The following is a 17,003-nucleotide window of genomic DNA, read 5'->3' as shown; positions in this document are numbered from 1 at the left end:
GGACCCTGGACCGTCGAGTATGCTCTGACCTGTGGAAGTTGTGGATTTGTTCGCGACACCGAAAAACCACCATCTTCCCCTGTTCTGCTTACCGTTTCCGGACCCACGAGCCTGGGCGACAGATGCTATGATGCAAATTTGGTCAGGACTGGATGTGTATGCCTTCCTTCTGTTTGGGATGGTGAGGGAGGTTCTGAAGAAGCTCCAATCGCATCAAAGCACCAGGATGGCTTTGATAGCTCCCTTCTGGCCGAGGAAAGAGTGGTTCCTGGAGCTTCTTGAACTACTAGTAGACTTCCCACGCCTTCTTCCAACAATCCCAAGTCTACTCAGACAACCCCATTACAGGGAATTTTATCAGGGCACATCCACTCTGGCCCTGACAGGGTTTTGACTGTCCGCAAACACTTACGAGCTGAAGGCTTTTCAAGAGCTGCGGCAGAAGCTCTTTCTGAATGTAGACGACATTTTACTAACTAAGTCTACCAGACAAAGTGGGCAGTATTTAGACCTTGGTTTAAGAAGAATAACATCTCTTCTCCTAAAACCACTATAACTCAAGTGGGGGACTTTCTTCTTTACTTGAGATCCACCAGGGGCCTTTCTTCGTCTACGATAAAAGGATATAGAGCTATGCTTAGCTTAATCTTTAGATACAGAGGTTTAGACATTTCTTCCAACCAGGATATCTCAGATCTTATTAAGTCTTTCGACACATCCAAGGTTGACAAGGAGGAGGTATGCCCTTGGTCGTTAGATGTAGTCCTAATGTGGCTGTCTGACTCAAGATTCAAACCCATGAGTTCATCATTGTTGAACATCTGACTAAGAAGACTATTTTCCTGGTTGCGCTAGCCACTCCGAGAAGAGTGAGCGAACTGCATGCAATAGGCAGAAGGATAGGTTTTTCTCAAGGTGACGTGGTCTGTTCCCTTACCCTTGGCTTCTTGGCAAAAAACGAGAATCCTTCACAGCCATGGCCTCCTTCCTTTGCTATTAAAGGTTTATTGAACATCCTGGGTCAGAGCATAAACAGAAGTGAAGCTCATGGCTTATTTGTTCCTCTCTTTCACCCCAAAAGTGGGCAGGGTTAGTCACCTACATAAACAAAAAACTATCGCTACTGTGAATTTCAAAATTGAGGCTGCCGTCAAGTTAGAAGCTCTTAGCTAAGTAATTACTAGGTGAGTACAGTATATACAAAACTTCATTTTATTATAAAAATGTCATTTTAGCTTCTCTGTTTTGTGGGGAGGGTGATGAAAAATCTTGAAAGTCAAACTTAGTTTTAATTGGATTACTTAATATTTTCTCACAGTGATACTTGCTAATGGGAGTTAAAAGTGTGCCAAGTTTACATGTGAAATGCTAATGTTTGAAAAATTTTCAGTTTGAAATTTAAACCTCTTTGTTGAGTCGTCTTCAATATTTATATTAATTGCTTGTGTTTGGAGAGAATTTTATGATTTTATTATCAATTATTTACAGAAACTTATTCTTTTTTCCAGATGTCTTCTGCTAAAATGACTGACGGATTTTTCAGATTGAGGTGGACTAACCACTCCTCAACTTTTGTTAGTCTGCTAGACCATTTTAGATCACAGGTAATCTGTAAACAATTGTTTAAGTGACATTTCTTTGGCATTTGAATTCTCAGTAACATGTTATAAGTTTTAGGTCTTCATTCAGACAATATTTATGATGTTTACCCAAGGGAGATTCCTTAGTACAACCTTTGAAATGTAAGATTAGGGTTAAGTCTTTATATATGAAACTGGTCAGGTACTTGAACTTGCAAGAGTTAAGTTAATGGGCACCAGTAGACCTTTTGATGTTACAGTAGGGTACCTGTCAGTAGTTTTACAAGATGACAGACATATGAACATGAGTAGGCTTACCATACCTATGCACTGGACTTAGAGCAACCTCAGGAGTATCTTTCCTGTCCTAGCTATCCTGCTGTTCTGCTCAGGAATTTGGCCAGTCTTTTATTTTTCTCTAGTGGATAAGAATGCTAACCATATCCTCTCAGTAATGGTTATTAAAATTTTTGCTGATAATCAACCTTGGTTTAATGATTTAAATAGACAAGACATTTATGGTAAGTAAACTTTAAAGTTCAACACATCTAATCATTAGATGTTCATGTTAATTAAATTTGTACAACTTAATTTTACCTCCACATGCTCAACAGAAACTTCCTGAACTTGGTAGATACTTTTTTGTATTAAATAGATGCATCTTTTACAGAAACCCTGTGAAATCGAACTTATAAGGCTGTATTTTGTAATGTTTTAAATATTCATGATTCCGTAAGCTTCAGTGGAAAGATGGGGACTTGTATATAAGAAATATTTCAATAAAACTTCTCTCACCTTAAAGACAGCCTCAGCATGGGTTCCCTAAACCCCTCTGGCACTCGTAGCCTAACCAGATGTTCTGTAGAGCTTGAATCAGACCTTTGCAGTAAATCTCTGTTCCAAAAACTCCTCCTAACATTACATTTTAACTTAACTACATTCTTCTACTGTATATCTCATGGTCACATACAGTATTCTGTTAAAAGTGTTTTGTGGGGACGTCTATTGTAATCTTTTAAGCACTGAAGACAGTATACAAAACACATCTTTATAAACAAGATTTTTCTGTGATAGTTACTTTATGGCTGGTTTAAATTTCATAGACAAAATGTAAACACATTACTGGTTATGTCTGAAAGAGTCCAAGTTACATACTGTACAAAAACTATCCACTGTATCATCATCTTTTGCTCAACTTAATCCTAAGTTGGTATGTCTGTTTTCGGTGAGCCTTTTGCAGGTGTTTCTATCTGTGAAGTCCTTTCGTCTGTTCCTTTGTTTCATGTCCTCTTGAATACAGTCTCTCCTTCTCTTAGGCTTTCCTCACCTTTTTGCCCTGTGTTCCAAAATATTTGCTGACAGACTTCTATCACAATTTGATTGTAAGACCTTACGTAAACCAAATTTTAAGAAGAATCTTGCTAATGCCTCCACTACCATTACACTTTTAATGTTCCTTAATGGTATGGTTTCTAGATATCTAGACATACGGTCCATAATAGTTGAAATATATTCATTTCCACTACTGATTTTAGGAAGTGGACCTACAGTGTCTATCAACACTACTTTAAATGGTTCCCCAGCATAAGGAATGGGTACAAGAGGGGCCATAGGAATTATTTGGTTAGGCTTCCCAGTGATTTGGCAAGTCCGAGAAGAAGCTACATGTCTCTTAATATCTTGTCTCATATTAGGCCAGAAGAAATTCCCGGCTAATTTCTGGTTAGTCTTTCAAACACTGGAGTTGCCTGAAAAAGAATCCTCATGTGATAACCATAACAATTTATTTCTGTAAGCATCAGGTACTACAATTTGCTTATGGACCTCTACAGAATCAGCAGATGCCTCTACTGGTCTACAAAAACTGTAAAGGAAACCATTGTGCCATTTTATTACTGGTTCAGTTAAATCAGAAACTGGCTGTTCCTCCTCTACTTGCCTGAACTCTTGTTCCTGTGGTGCCTTTAAAGATTCCCTGTCTTAGCTGATCTTGTTGTCTAAACTAGTATCCAGCTCAGCATAAGGCTGCAATCCTTTTACAGATCCACCTACCATATCTTTTAGCCTTTGATCAAGTAACAACTCCAGTAGGGATTTCAGCCCTATCCTCAGCCAACTTCTCATTTAGTGGCTGATCACACATGCCTCTGGGATTCAAAACAGGACAAACCTCTACCTTACAAATAGCCAAATTGTTTGCCATAATTACATCAATACCTCCTAATAGTAATGAATCCACCACTGCTAATTTCATAGGACCATTAACACACTTAGACTCCATAAAGACCATTCCAGTGGATATTTAGATACTGTGTAAGGAAATCCCCCTAACAAAACATACTCTTGCTGAACCTCAGCAGACCCACAAGGTAAGGCTGACCTTAAGATTAATGACTGTGCAGCACCTGTTTCCATCAAAATGTTTACTTGCTTACCTTGCTCCCTCTTTTCATTCAAGAAGACCTCACCTATAGAAATAGTCCTTAAAATCAACCAGTACACTGGAACTCTTCCTCTCCAAGCCTGTCCTGCTTAACATCAGCCCAGCAGGTTTCATTGCCATCTCAGCATGCCTTTTCCATTTGGTACAGTTTGACCTCTATGTCCCTTCTGATGACAGAAGTAGCCTTCTACCTCTGTTCTCCCTCCCTTGGGTGGAGATTTACTCTTCAGGAACCTATTACCTATTTCTTGACTTTTACTACCTTTACCCTGTCCCTTCTGATGACAGAAGTAGCCTACTACCTCTGTTCTTCCCTTGGGTGGAGATTTACTCTTCGGGGACCTATTACCTTTTTCTTGACTTTTACTACCTTTACCCCTGTCCCACTGGAAATTCTTGTTCCCTGTCCTACCACAAGACTTATGAGACAACACGTATTCATCAGCAGCAATGACTACTTCCTGTAAAATGTTAAATTCAACTCCTCCAAATGAACTTTTACCTCACAGTGTACACATGCCTTAAACTCCTCAGTTAGCATTAATTCCTTTAACTTGTTAAAATCATCCACCTCCTGTGACTTAATCCAGTCCCCAAAGGACTGTTCTTTCATTCTGGCAAATTCCATACGTCTGGGTGGGCAGCTTCGTCAACTCCCTAAATTTTTGGTGGTACACTTCCATTACCAATTTAAATGCCTTCAAAATGATAGGTTTACAGTCGATCCCCGCCTATTCGCAGTTCAGGACTCGCAGCTTCTGGGAGTGAGAGGTACATTGACTTATTAGAAAATTCCACATTTGATTACAGAATGCGTTGAGGCCCATTATACAACCTTATTTTTCCACAAAACGCATGCACTCTTCTAACATGCTCTTTGCACTCAGATTGAGAAAATAAAATAGGTGTGAGAAAATAAACAGAATAAATTAAGGCAGCTCTGTAGACAAATAAATCAAGGGAAATACTGTGGCTTAGGCCTTCTTCATGTGAGGGAAGATAATGTAAAACTCAAGGGTTCTATTTATAACCTTGGGAATTATGCCTTGGCATCCAGGTAGGTGGTGCAAAGGTCAATCTCTGCCTTGTTTTTATAGTGAACATGTGGGCATTCAGTTAGGCCTGGTGGAGAGTTCACTATCCCCAAGTGGCGTGGCGCCAACTTTCTCTTTTCTGGCTCCTCCCATGCCTGTTGTCCGGCATCGGTGAGGAAGGCATCCTTGAAGGCCACACCTAGAATTAAGGCCCTCAGGCAGTCATTTTAAACAGAGATGATTAGGCTTAACCATCGGGGAAATGGAGGGGCGAATGAAACCCAGTTCTTTCTATTTAAGAAATAATTAAAATTAATTGTATTCTCTATCGGTTACATTATGGTAAAACAAGTGAGGTTGCTTGGAAAGAAGTTTCCTTCGTTGCATCGGTAAAGGTTAATTTTCTTTTTCCGAGTAGCATTATAAATGTAAATATTGTTTACCTCCAGACCGATATTTTCAGTAATGAAATGCATATCTGTAAGTCTCAAATAACAGTTGATAGGAATTGAGATATACCTGTTTAATGGTACTCTGTGTACTTCAAACTATTGTCAGTAAAGGATTAATTGAACATCATCTTACACTTTTCTTTTCAGAGAGAGAACTGGAAAGTGTAGGGGTAGTGGGTAGTAAGGAGAGAATGTGTGCTGTTAATTTTAGTTGCTTTTTGTTTTATTAACCCTTAAACGCCGACTGGACGTATCATACGTCGAATAAAATTGTCTGTCAGGTGCCGAGTGGACGTATGGTACGTCGACTACAAAAAGTTTTTTAAATATTCGCGGAAAAATAGTTATAGGCCTAGTTTGCGAAAGATTTTAAATCACATGCCTTGAGGGATGCTGGGAGTTCATGGATCACGCTGTTGTTTTGTTTACAAGCGTTACCCAGCTGCACATGCGCGAATTTCTTTCTTCTCGCACTACAGAGCATCAGCGAGACATCTCAGAAATTCTTTCGTCACTTTGTGGTAATTTTTGCACTGTTTTATATTAGCTGTTACTTAAAGTTTTATATATGAAAATGTGTGCAATTTCATGTAAAATACAACAAAAAACAACCCATGGTTGTAGCTATTATCAATTTTGAAATATTTTCATATAAATCACGATAAGTGCCAAAATTTCAACCTTCGGTCAACTTTGACTCAACCGAAATGGTCGAAAAACGCAATTGTAAGCTAAAACTCTTACATTCTAGTAATATTCAATCATTTATTTTCATTTCGCAACAAATTGGAAGTCTCTAGCACAATATTTCGATTTATGGTGAATTTTTGAAAAAACTTTTTCCTTACATCCGCGCGCGGTAACTCGGCCGAAAATCTCAGAAATTCTTTCGTCACTTTGTTGTAATGTTTGCACCGTTTTATATTAGGCGTTACATAAAGTGTTATACATGAAAATTTGCGCAATTTCATGTGGAATACAACAAAAAATAACTCATGGTTGTAGCTTTTATCAGTTTGGAAATATTTTCATATAAATCACGATAAGTGCCAAAATTTCAACCTACGGTCAACTTTGACTCGATGAAATGGTCGAAAAATGCAATTGTAAGCTAAAACTCTTACATTCTAGTAACAATCAATCATTTACCTTCATTTTGCAACAAACGGGAAGTCTCTAGCACAATATTTCGATTTATGGTGAATTTTTAAAAAAAACTTTTTCCTTGCCTCCGTGCGTGGTAACTGCTGAAAGTCTCAGAATTTGTCACCTTGTCGTAATTTTCGCACCATTTTATATTAGGCCTTACATAAAGCGTTATACATGAAAATTTGCGCAATATCATGTAGAATACAACAAAAAATAACTCATGGTTGTAGCTTTTATCAGTTTTGAAATATTGTCATATAAATCATAATAAATAGAAAAAATTCGACCTTCGGTCAACTTTAACTCGACCGAAATGGTCGAAAACTACAATTGTAAGCTAAAACACTTACAGTCTAGTAATATTCAATCAATTACCTTCATTTGGCAACAAACGGGAAGTCTCTAGCACACTATTTCGATTTATGGTGAATTTTAGAAAAAAACTTGTTTTTACGTCCGCTCGTTACGAATTCATGCATCATTTTGTGATAATATTTTCTCTGTGTTGCTTTGATCATTTTACAATTTGTTATATACCAAAATCATTGCAATTTAGTGTACAATACAAAAAAAAAAAAATAACTCATTAGCTTTAACCGTTTTGCTCACAGCACGATTTGTATACAATTATATATGAATTTGTTTTTTGCGCTGTCATATATTCCAATAATTATATATGATAACATTTTTTTTCATTTCTGATGGTTGCATACTAAACTTCAGGCAATGACAAAAAAAGGAGCCAAAAATGAACTCCTAATCTTAAAAACTAAGCGTGCTGTGATTTTTTGAAAAAAACTTTTTTTTCCGCTTTGGCGCTAACTCCCGAACGCTACCGGCATACGACAGACACTTTTGTAAATAGAGGGTTGGCGTTTAAGGGTTAAGGTAAAACAAGTGAGGTTGCTTGGAAAGAAGTTTCCTTCGTTGCATCGGTAAAGGTTAATTTTCCTTTTCCGACTAGCATTATAAATGTAAATATTGTGTTCGCCTCCGGACCGATATTTTCAGTAATGAAATGTATATCTCCAAGTCTCAGACAACAGTTGATAGGAATTGAGATATGCCTGTTTAATGGTACTCTGTGTACTTCAAACTATTGTCGGTAAAGGATTAATTGAACAACATCTTACACTTTTCTCTGCAGAGAACTGGAAAGTGTAGGGGTAGTGGGTAGTAAGGAGAGAATTTGTGCTTTAATTTTAGTTGCTTTTTTGAGGAGAGTAGCCATGCTCTGAGCGACAAAAGTGTTCATCAGCTCTTGAGCTCTTAGCTCCCGAGCTATTAACTCTCCTCTTGCCCAGCTAGCCTGGTACCAACCACAGCCTGGCGACACCTGAGAGCTCCCAGCTCCCAGCGCCGACTTCCGTTTGATTGGCGCCAACTCTCCCTGCATCAATTTTCTCTTCTACTACTGGCGCTTGTTATTTTTCTCGACTTGCTCCCCTGCCTGGCTCCTTTGCTTCCTTCCCTTGCCTTTGCCAGTCTTGGGTATGGGTTAACAGAAATTAACATTGTAAATGTGAAGTGTTGTGCAGTGGAGGAGGTGATTATCTGGCCCGCCAGTTCTCCTAGACCTAAGTCACTGTCATACTCCCCTAAACCTGGGAGGAGTCATACTGAAAATCCAATGGAGGCTGGTGGGAAGTTCCCCGGGTAGTCTTCCTCCCAGTCGAGCCTGTTGCTGATCCCAGGTGTTGACAGACAGCCACTGGAAAGGCATCTTACTGGATGTGTAGTGAAGAGGGTGGCTATCTGACTCCTTTGGATCTCCTAAACCCAGTCCCTCTCAGACTTCCCTAAACCTGGGAGGAGGCATACTGTTGTCCTTGGCAGTCTGAAAGGGTTTTGCCCCGGGTAGCTGTCCCTCAGTCGAGCTTGTTGTCCGTAGGTATCGATGGACAGCCATTGGAAAGGCGTCCACAGGTATGTGCACTCGTTGTCCGTAGTGATACTCACTGGAGAATCTCAGTTGTTGAAGATAGCACCTGATATTGCCCGAGCGGCCAATAGCACCCTTTAGCGCCTGGGCGCCCAATAGCAAATATAGCACTCCCAGCACCAGCTCTCATGCATCTGGCACCAGTCTACTTGTGTCTGGCGTCAGTCTCTCTTTAGCTCGGCGCTTGTCTTTCTTTATCTCGGTGCCTGTCTCTTCTAAGAACATACTGTTGTTCTTTTGTGAGTGCAATTTCCAGTTGAATGCCTTGCTCCGGTCTTCAAGTGGCCGACAGTAGTCTCTGATCACTGGGAATTTGTTCCACCTTCGTCTAGAAGTTCCAGACGAGCCGAGTTGCTCCCCTTGTGACGTCAATTAGTGTCTCGGAGCACTGTCCTTTGCAGACGGGGACTTTTGTGTATGAATTTATGAGCTTGTTGAAGAAAGCTGTCACCTCTACAGGGGGTTAGGAGTCTGACCTTGGTATTAAGGGAGCAAGACAAGTGTTTTTTTTATCTTCCTCACTCTTTGCTTAGACGGACTTAGTCCTCCTGGCTGAAGTTTTTGTGAAGTTCTTGAATTAAAGGTCTTTCTTGACTGACATCAGGAGCAGGGGCTAAGTCCTGTCCTATTCAGATAAGGACGGTTGAGTTAGTTTTTTGAGTTTTCCACTCCTTCGTTGGGATCACAAGAAGGGAACTTTGGGGATTTTTTTTCTACTGGAAGAAACACACAGTTGCTATCATCCCTCTTTTCTTCACCTTCAGCTGTCTACCAAGAGAATCACAGCTACTTTCATACGACATATAGCTAATCCTCGATTCGTTTTTCCTCCGGAATGACAATATCTTCCCTGCATTTTTTTTGAAAGATTTTTCTTGGGCTCCAAGCAGAAGAGAAGCTCCATGAACCCTCTCACCAGCAAGGCCTGTTTCCAAGCATCTGAATCAACTTCAGAGCTCTTAGCACCACCTTTCTGGTGCTTGGCGCTGAATCCCAAGTGCCTGACACCTGTTCCAGAGTGCTCGGCACTATCTAGCCATACTAGGCGCTCGCCGCTGAACGCCTAATTCTTTTTCACGGATTTTTTCTTTTAGAGCAGTGTGTTTGACTGCAGCAGAATTCATCACTCTTGGTTTTGTTCAAGACCATTGTTATCCCATGGCCAGGCTTTTGTGTATCTTATGGACTTTCCAAGTTCCTATAAGTGTGTCAGATATTAGTTTTTAGCCAAGTACAGTTCTGCATATGTTGTCAGTCTGTATGAGGTGTTATTGAGTCCTTGCAAGGTGTTATAGCCAAGTACAGTTCTGCATATGTTGTCAGTCTGTATGAGGTGTTATTGAGTCCTTGCAAGGTGTTATCGCGTTAAGAAGTCGATCCCGCCCTGATGGCCATGTGTCCATAGCTGTCAAATATCAGCAGGATATGCAACTAGTCCACTTAGTTGTCTGCGAGTCTGCTGGAGGTTTTACAAGTTTGTTTGCTTGCAGAGACCAACTAAACAGTCTTGTTGTCCATTCTCCAGGGCGATTGGGTGGAGTTCCTGGATATGTAGGATACTTCATTTCATGTTCACACACAGACTCCGAAAGATATCTCAGACCCGTCCTACGGGACAGGGTCTTCCAGTGTGGGAATTTAGGCTTCGACATCTACAGCATAGGACTTCTCTCGAGTCCTTGCTCCGCCTACTTTTGTCTTCTTTTTTGACCATGAACTTCAGCCTGTCCCGCAAGACCAATAGGGACAACGAATCATAACCGGACTCCGCTGTTTTTTCCCAAAGACCCAGTTTTCAATTGGACCTACGGAGGTATCTGTCCAAATTTAGACTTTCAGAAGAAGCCCCTCATCATGAGAATAGTCTTAGACTGCTTCTTACTCCTTGTTCTAGTAGAGGGAACCCGCTCGGGAAATTTCTGGGACGTGTCCCCAGGGGAATAAACCTTCACATATATGCCAGAGACCTGAAAGCCATTCTCTTAAGGCTTTAGTTCTTCTCGACCCTCGCTCATTCCTAGACTGTGGTATTCCTTTAGACAAGACTACAGTCCTTACTTTTTTACGTTATCACTTGCCACCAAGCAACGAGTGTTTTTTCTGCTGGCGATAAAGTGAGTTTTTTCTAGTCCAACTGGAATTTCTGGCAGATGAACTGAGTCGTCAGAAACTCATGCTTACTCCCAAGTGGACCTTGAATACCCTGCACTGTCGTGTTATGTGCATCTATGGGGTAGGACGGCCTTGACTGTCTGCCACCTTAAGGGAATCTTCTATTATGGGCAACAGACATCATACTGCAAGATCATTCCAACCTGGCCCTTTAAGCTCTTGCGCTGTTCAACATGGTCAAGGAAGGGCTGAACTTTCTCGGGCTCGTCAGAACATTATGACATTCCTTATAGCCCCGTTCTGAACTATAATTTACGGTTCTCGAATTGTTATGGTTGGTTAGTGGACTCTCCAAGAATCCTTCCACTACTCGTTTCTTCTCAAACAACCTCACTTCAAGAGACACCACCAAGAGTGGTATGCTCTTACACGGACAGGCTTTAGGCTGTCTGGGTACTTGTCAGGAAGGAGGGTTTTTTTCAGAGGTGCTACAAGAGACATTTGAAAGATGCAGGTGTCATCTTCTAGCTCTGTCTACCAATCTAAGTGAACGATGTTCCGAATTGAATGTGTTAGACTAATTTTTCTGAGACACTTATGACTCAATGGCAGCATTGCCTTTTTTATTGGAGAGGATATAGAATATCTCATGTTCCTCCTTTTTACGGGTATCGAGGTACATCTGACTCAGTAATGCGGTTTGCTCGGTACCCTGGGGTTTTTTAACCTAGAATAAGGACCCTTCCATGACCTGGAACCGTTCTCTCTCTCAAGAACTTAATGGAAGGGAAGACGGTCTTGACAGCCAGGGACAGTGCTCCGGGCTTCCAGGAGCACTCTCCAGCCCGAGCCTTTACCTCGTCTGACTTCCAGCTTGCCTGGCGCCAGCTACAGCCTGGCACCAACTCTGCCCTGAGTTCCTAGGAGTGCCTGTCAGCTCCTGACCGATTAGTTATCTGGTGCCACCTACATCCTGGCGACAGCTCAGTACACCCAGCACCAGCTTCCGATTGTCTGGCACCAAATCTCCCCACAGCCTTGGCTCTGGGGAAGAGTAGGAAGCTCTCTATTTTGTTAGAGTTTTCAGGTGTTATCTGAACAGGATTGGAAGCACAGGGGGCTATTCATAACCTTTAGTGTTCTGACAAGGACCCTTTTTCACCCTTTGTGTAAGAACGCATTGTTCTTCTTCATGAATAGACTTGGTCTGCGAGACCATTCTTAGTTTCAGGAGAGCATTGGGCCTACTTTTAAGTGAAAACTAAAGACGCCAGAACAACTTCTACCTCATTAGCCTTTATGCATATACACCCCTTACGTCCATCCTACAATCGACCTGCTGGAAGTGTAATCGATTTTCGCTTCCCACCCTTCAGAAAAGTTTAAACAGTGTTAAAATTTTTTACAGTACCTTGTGATTATTAGTAACTGGCTTGGCATCGTGGAAGGAAGCATAGGATTTTCTCCTATCTCTTCACTTTGTAGCAATGTGCGGCATTCTGTGAGAGCTGGGAGTACAGTGTACCTGGAGCACCCACCACTCTCAGTGGACAGGTCGTGGTCTTTATTTCAATGCAGGTGACAGTGTTATCTGGTTGTTTTTTATTGTGGTACTGTGCCCAGGGCAAGGGCACCTCTTGAAGTTTTGCTTGCCTTCGGTTAGCTCCTTCGCTGCAAAACTTCCAATTATGCTTTGCTAGCCATTGGACTACTTCTTGGCTGCAAGGCTCTCACTTAGGTAGAGGTGCTCCACGGCTTTACTGCCAGGCAATTTTCTACTGCAGGCTCTCTTTGCTATGAGCATTGTATTCAATGCTAGCAACTTTTCTATTTCAAATTCAGTACATGACTTAATGTTTTCGAGTAGAATATTCCCATGTATCCCACCTCCTGTCAATGTGGGAATCAGCTTTGTAATTACTTGGTAAGTTACTCACAGTATATAAAAATGACATATAATAAAATAAGTTTTATAAGTTACTAGTATAAAAATGATTTATATAATAAAATAAAAACTTTTATACTGTATATACTTACCAAGTAATTACTGTACAGTAAGCCCCTGTATTCACTTTCTCATGATTTGTGGACTCACCGACTCGTGGATTTTTCTATGGAACATATATGCACATTGTTTGCGGAAAATTTGCCAATTTGCGGAATTTGTGAGAGGGGTGCAAAATAATAAGCAGGAAGACAAGTACTGCTGGTTTATTGATGAAGCGAGTAAACATAAAGCGGCGTCTGGACATCTGCGTGCCAGAGAGACCGCAGGGACAAAGATTTACAGGTGACCTGAGGTCAAACTATTTCTCCACAAAAACAGGACAGGTTCATACAGAAAACATAGTGATTAATAATGATGTGTTACAAAAATACTTCGTTAAATGTACACAAAGCATGATCATTCGGAAAGACAATAAAATATATAATTTACAAATATGGTGGTAGCATGTGTTTTTGCTGACCCCAGGTCAATGTGAAGGCACCACAGGAAACGGGATGTTCATTATAGAGAATGCGTTGAGCGGAGACTTTACAATACTCTCCCCCCCCAAGACGGAGGTAACGTCTGATCAAAGTAGGTATCTACTGGGGTGATGAAGGGGGCCTCACTTCCTGGATGTCAACTGGAGAGGGTGGTCACCTTCCTCGGCGCCCTCTGGAGCAGTTTGTTGGGGTGCTTTCTTGTCTGGTTTCTGGGTTGTCCGGGGACGCCCACGCCTTTTTTCCTGCACGCAGGGTTGTCCGAGGGGTGCCACACCCTGTGGGAGGCTTTGGGGACCGCCTCCGATGTCCTCCTCCAGGAAGCGGGTTTGAGACGATCTATGGATATCCAGTCTTCCCGCCCGTGGATGGCTACTTGGAATGCCTTCTTGTTTCTTTCCAGTACAAGGAAAGGTCCTCTGTAGGGTCTGGTTAAGAGTGGATGTACGGCATCGTTCCTGATGAAGACGTGGGTGGCAGAGGGTAGCCCGGTTGGCATGGAGGGGGGATGCCCTGTTGGTGAATGTCCTTTGGCAGGGACGAACTTTCCAATCCTGTCACGGAGCCTCTGCGTCCCTATGTCGTCCCTGTCCTCTGCGACGAGCTCCCCTGGGAATACCAGGGTCTCCCCGTAGACTTTTTCCTCTGAGGAGGGGCCACCGTTGGCTCTGGGCGTGGTTCTTAACCAGAGGAGGACCCAGGGCAGCTGGTATTTCCAATTCTCGGAGGAGCAACGAGCCATGAGGGACACCTTTAGAGACCTGTGGAACCTTTCCACCATTCCATTCGCTGCGAGGTTGTAGGCGGTGGTGCTGTGGTGAGTGGTCCCCGTTGGGCGTGCCACGGCGGTCCACAGCTCGGACAGGAAAGCGGGTTCTCTGCCTGTTGTTATGTGGTCTGGGACACCGAACCTGCTGATCCAGCTGGAGAGGAGGGCTTCCGTGCACGCACTGGAGGTGGCTTCTTCCATGGGCGTAGCTTCAGGCCACCTGGTGGAGCGGTTGACGACTGTTAGAAGGTATCTGGCTCCTCCTGATGGGGGAAGAGAACCCACTACATCAACGTGGATGTGCCCGAAGTGTCTCTTTGGCTGGGAAACTCGCCCACGCCAGATTCGGTGTGCCGTTCTACTTTGCTGGCTTGACACTGCATACACTGCCCTACCCAGGCCGTTGCATCCTTCCGTATGCCATGCCAGACGAACTTCTCCATCAGCAGTCTGGCTGTTGTCCTTCCGGAGGGGTGGGATAGGCCGTGGATGACGTCGAAGACCCGCCGATGTCTGGAGATGGGCACCAGGGGCCGGGCGTCGGTGCTAACGTCACTCAGTAATGTCGATCCTCTTGAGCCGAAGGGCACGTCCTTCCACTCCAGCGGCGTGACGGCTGTATGGGTAGGTGGGGTCTCGGGTCGGCAGCCTGCTCACGGGCGAGGTCCTCGCGTCGATCCTGAGCTGCACTGAGTCGATCTCGATCCTCGAGAGGGCGTCAGCTACTGGGTTCTACCTGCTGGGGAGATATTTGATGGTGCGGGTCAATTCCGCGAGGTGCCGCTGCTGCCTGGAGGACCATGCATCTCCCAACTTCGTGAAGGCGTGGACCAGCGGCTGGTGGTCAGTCCAGATTGTGAAGGGCGTTCTCTCCAGGGGGAACTTGAAGTGCTGTACCGCCTGGTATGCTGCAAAGAGTTCCCAGTCAAATGTGCAGTAGTGGGACTCGGTGGGGCTAAGCCTCCTGCTGAAGAAGGCGATGGGCTGAGGGGTCCCCCTGATGACTTGTTCCAGGACAGCTCCGCAGGCGACGTCGCTGGTGTCCGTCATCAGCTAGAGGGGAGTGTTGGGTTTTTGGTGGGCGAGAGATGTTGCTTTGGAGAGGGTGGCCTTCGTCAGGAGGAAGGCCTTCTGCTGGTCGGGGCCCCACACTAAGGATTTTGGACGTCCCTTGAGGACCTCCGTCAGGGGCCCATGGTGTGAGTGATTCCCGGGATGAATCTTCTGTAGTAGTTGACCATCCCGAGGAATTCTTGTATGGCCGTGATGGAGGTAGGGGTGGGGAACTTTTTGACGGCTTCGACCTTCGACGACATTGGGCGGACGCCCTCGGGGGATATCTTGTGGCCCAGGAATTCCACTTTTTTGACTCCGAAAGTACACTTGTCGAACCTGACGACAAGGCCATTTTCCTGCAGGCGCTGCAGGACCTTCCGGATGTGCTGCAGGTGTTCCTCCCGAGATCTGGAAAAGATAAGGATATCGTCGACGTAGCAGACACGCAGAAGTCTAGGTCCCCCAGGATGCTGTCCATCATCCTCTGGAAGGTCATGCCTGCGTTCCTCAGGCTGAAGGTGGAGAAAGCAAAGACATAGGACCTGAAGGGCGTGACGATGGCGGGTTTGGGGATGTCCTCCGGCGCTACTGGTACCAGAAAATATGATTTTAAGAGATCCATTTTTGAGAATATTTGGCCCCATGGAAAGAGGCCGTCAGGTCCTGCATGTTTGGCAGGGGGTAGTGGTCGGGCTCTGTTGCAAGGTTCAGCCGCCTGTAGTCGTCACAGGGCCTCCGGGTGCCGTTTGCTTTCTGCATCATGTGAAGGGGGGATGCCCATGGGCTGGGAGCCTTCCTGCATATGCCCATTCTCTCCATCTCAGCGAAGGCCTTTTTGGCCTCCTGAAGGCGCTGCGGGGAAAGCCATCAGAACTTTGCGTGCGTCGGGGGCCCTTCATTTTGATTTAGTGGTACAGTATATCCCGTGTTTTGCAGGAGCCCCGGGCATCTGGCGGAGCTCAGGTTTGAAGACCTCCGGGAACTCCTTCAGGAGAGAACCGTATTGGTGGGGCGCGATGGAACAGATGGCGGGCTCCTTGGGGCCCAGCGACAAGGGCAGGGATTGGTAGGGGTCGGTGTCCAGCAGGCGTTTGTGCCTGACGTCAACTGTCATTCTGAAGTGGGCGAGGAAGTCCGCCCCTAGGAGTGGGGTCCTGACGTCGGCGATGATGAATTCCCAGCTGTACCTCCAGCCAAGGATGGAGATCAACAGGAGCTTGGTGCAGTAGGAGAGGATGGGGGACTCGTTCGCGGCTGTCAGGGAGGCAGTCGGGGTTGGTGGGCATCTGCGGTCCTCTCCTGAATGCGGGAACACTGAACGCACGGCTCCCGTGTTGATCAACATCATCCTGCCGGAGATGGTGTCGCAGACGTAGAACCCTACTGGTAAGGGGCACCTGGGTGTTTCTGCTGCTGTTGCCAAGGCGGCCTCCTTTGTTTTTTGAAGGGAAGAAAGGGCAGGGGGCTTCACATCTCTGGGCAGCTCTCCCAAACCTCCGGTGGTAATAGCAAAGCCCCAGCCCCTCCCTCTTCTGCTAGTGGGACAGCCTTTTCTGTTCGACGACGTTGACGGGCTCCGTGGTGGGGTCCTCCGGTAGGAGGCAGTTGGCGGAGTGTGCAGGCGTGGTCACCCACTTGGCTGCCTTCGTGGAATCTGTCAGCTGCTGCACTACCCTGATCAGGACCTCGGTCGGCAGGGTACATGCGTCCGCGATCTGTCCATGGACCTCCGGCAGTAGCTGCCGCAGGAAGATCTCCCTCGACAGGCTGATTTCTTTGCGCCTGCCGTTGCTGTCAGTTTCGGGGAGGAGGAGGAGGAGGTCCTGGAGGGCATGCCATGTCTCCAAGAGGCTTCCCTCCTGCCGGGGGTTGAGGGCGAGGTCGAGGGCGCGGGCAGCTCTCTCGGTGACTGGCAGGGAGCAGGTCTCGACGAGAGTGGATTTTAGTTCTTGGAAGGTGGCGGGGCCGACATCGTCAAT

The 17,003-nt window shown here is 44.8% G+C and overlaps 1 protein-coding gene across 9 annotated transcripts in view; it reads left to right on the top strand.

Moving 5' to 3' along the window:
• Window positions 1-17,003, top strand: part of LOC136842537 (uncharacterized) — a 122,909-nt gene that overhangs the window by 19,421 nt on the left and 86,485 nt on the right. For all 9 annotated transcript variants that reach the window (XR_010854258.1, XR_010854260.1, XR_010854259.1 and 6 more), the window contains exon 2: window positions 1,509-1,604. The gene's annotated coding sequence lies outside the window, so the exon portion shown is untranslated. The remainder of the gene's footprint in view (window positions 1-1,508; window positions 1,605-17,003) is intronic.

Source organism: Macrobrachium rosenbergii, chromosome 10 (assembly GCF_040412425.1).
Source record: "Macrobrachium rosenbergii isolate ZJJX-2024 chromosome 10, ASM4041242v1, whole genome shotgun sequence".
Taxonomy (NCBI): Eukaryota; Metazoa; Arthropoda; class Malacostraca; order Decapoda; family Palaemonidae; genus Macrobrachium; species Macrobrachium rosenbergii.
The sequence above is the reverse complement of the archived record's forward strand: the minus strand, read 5'-3'. Positions and strand labels throughout refer to the sequence as shown.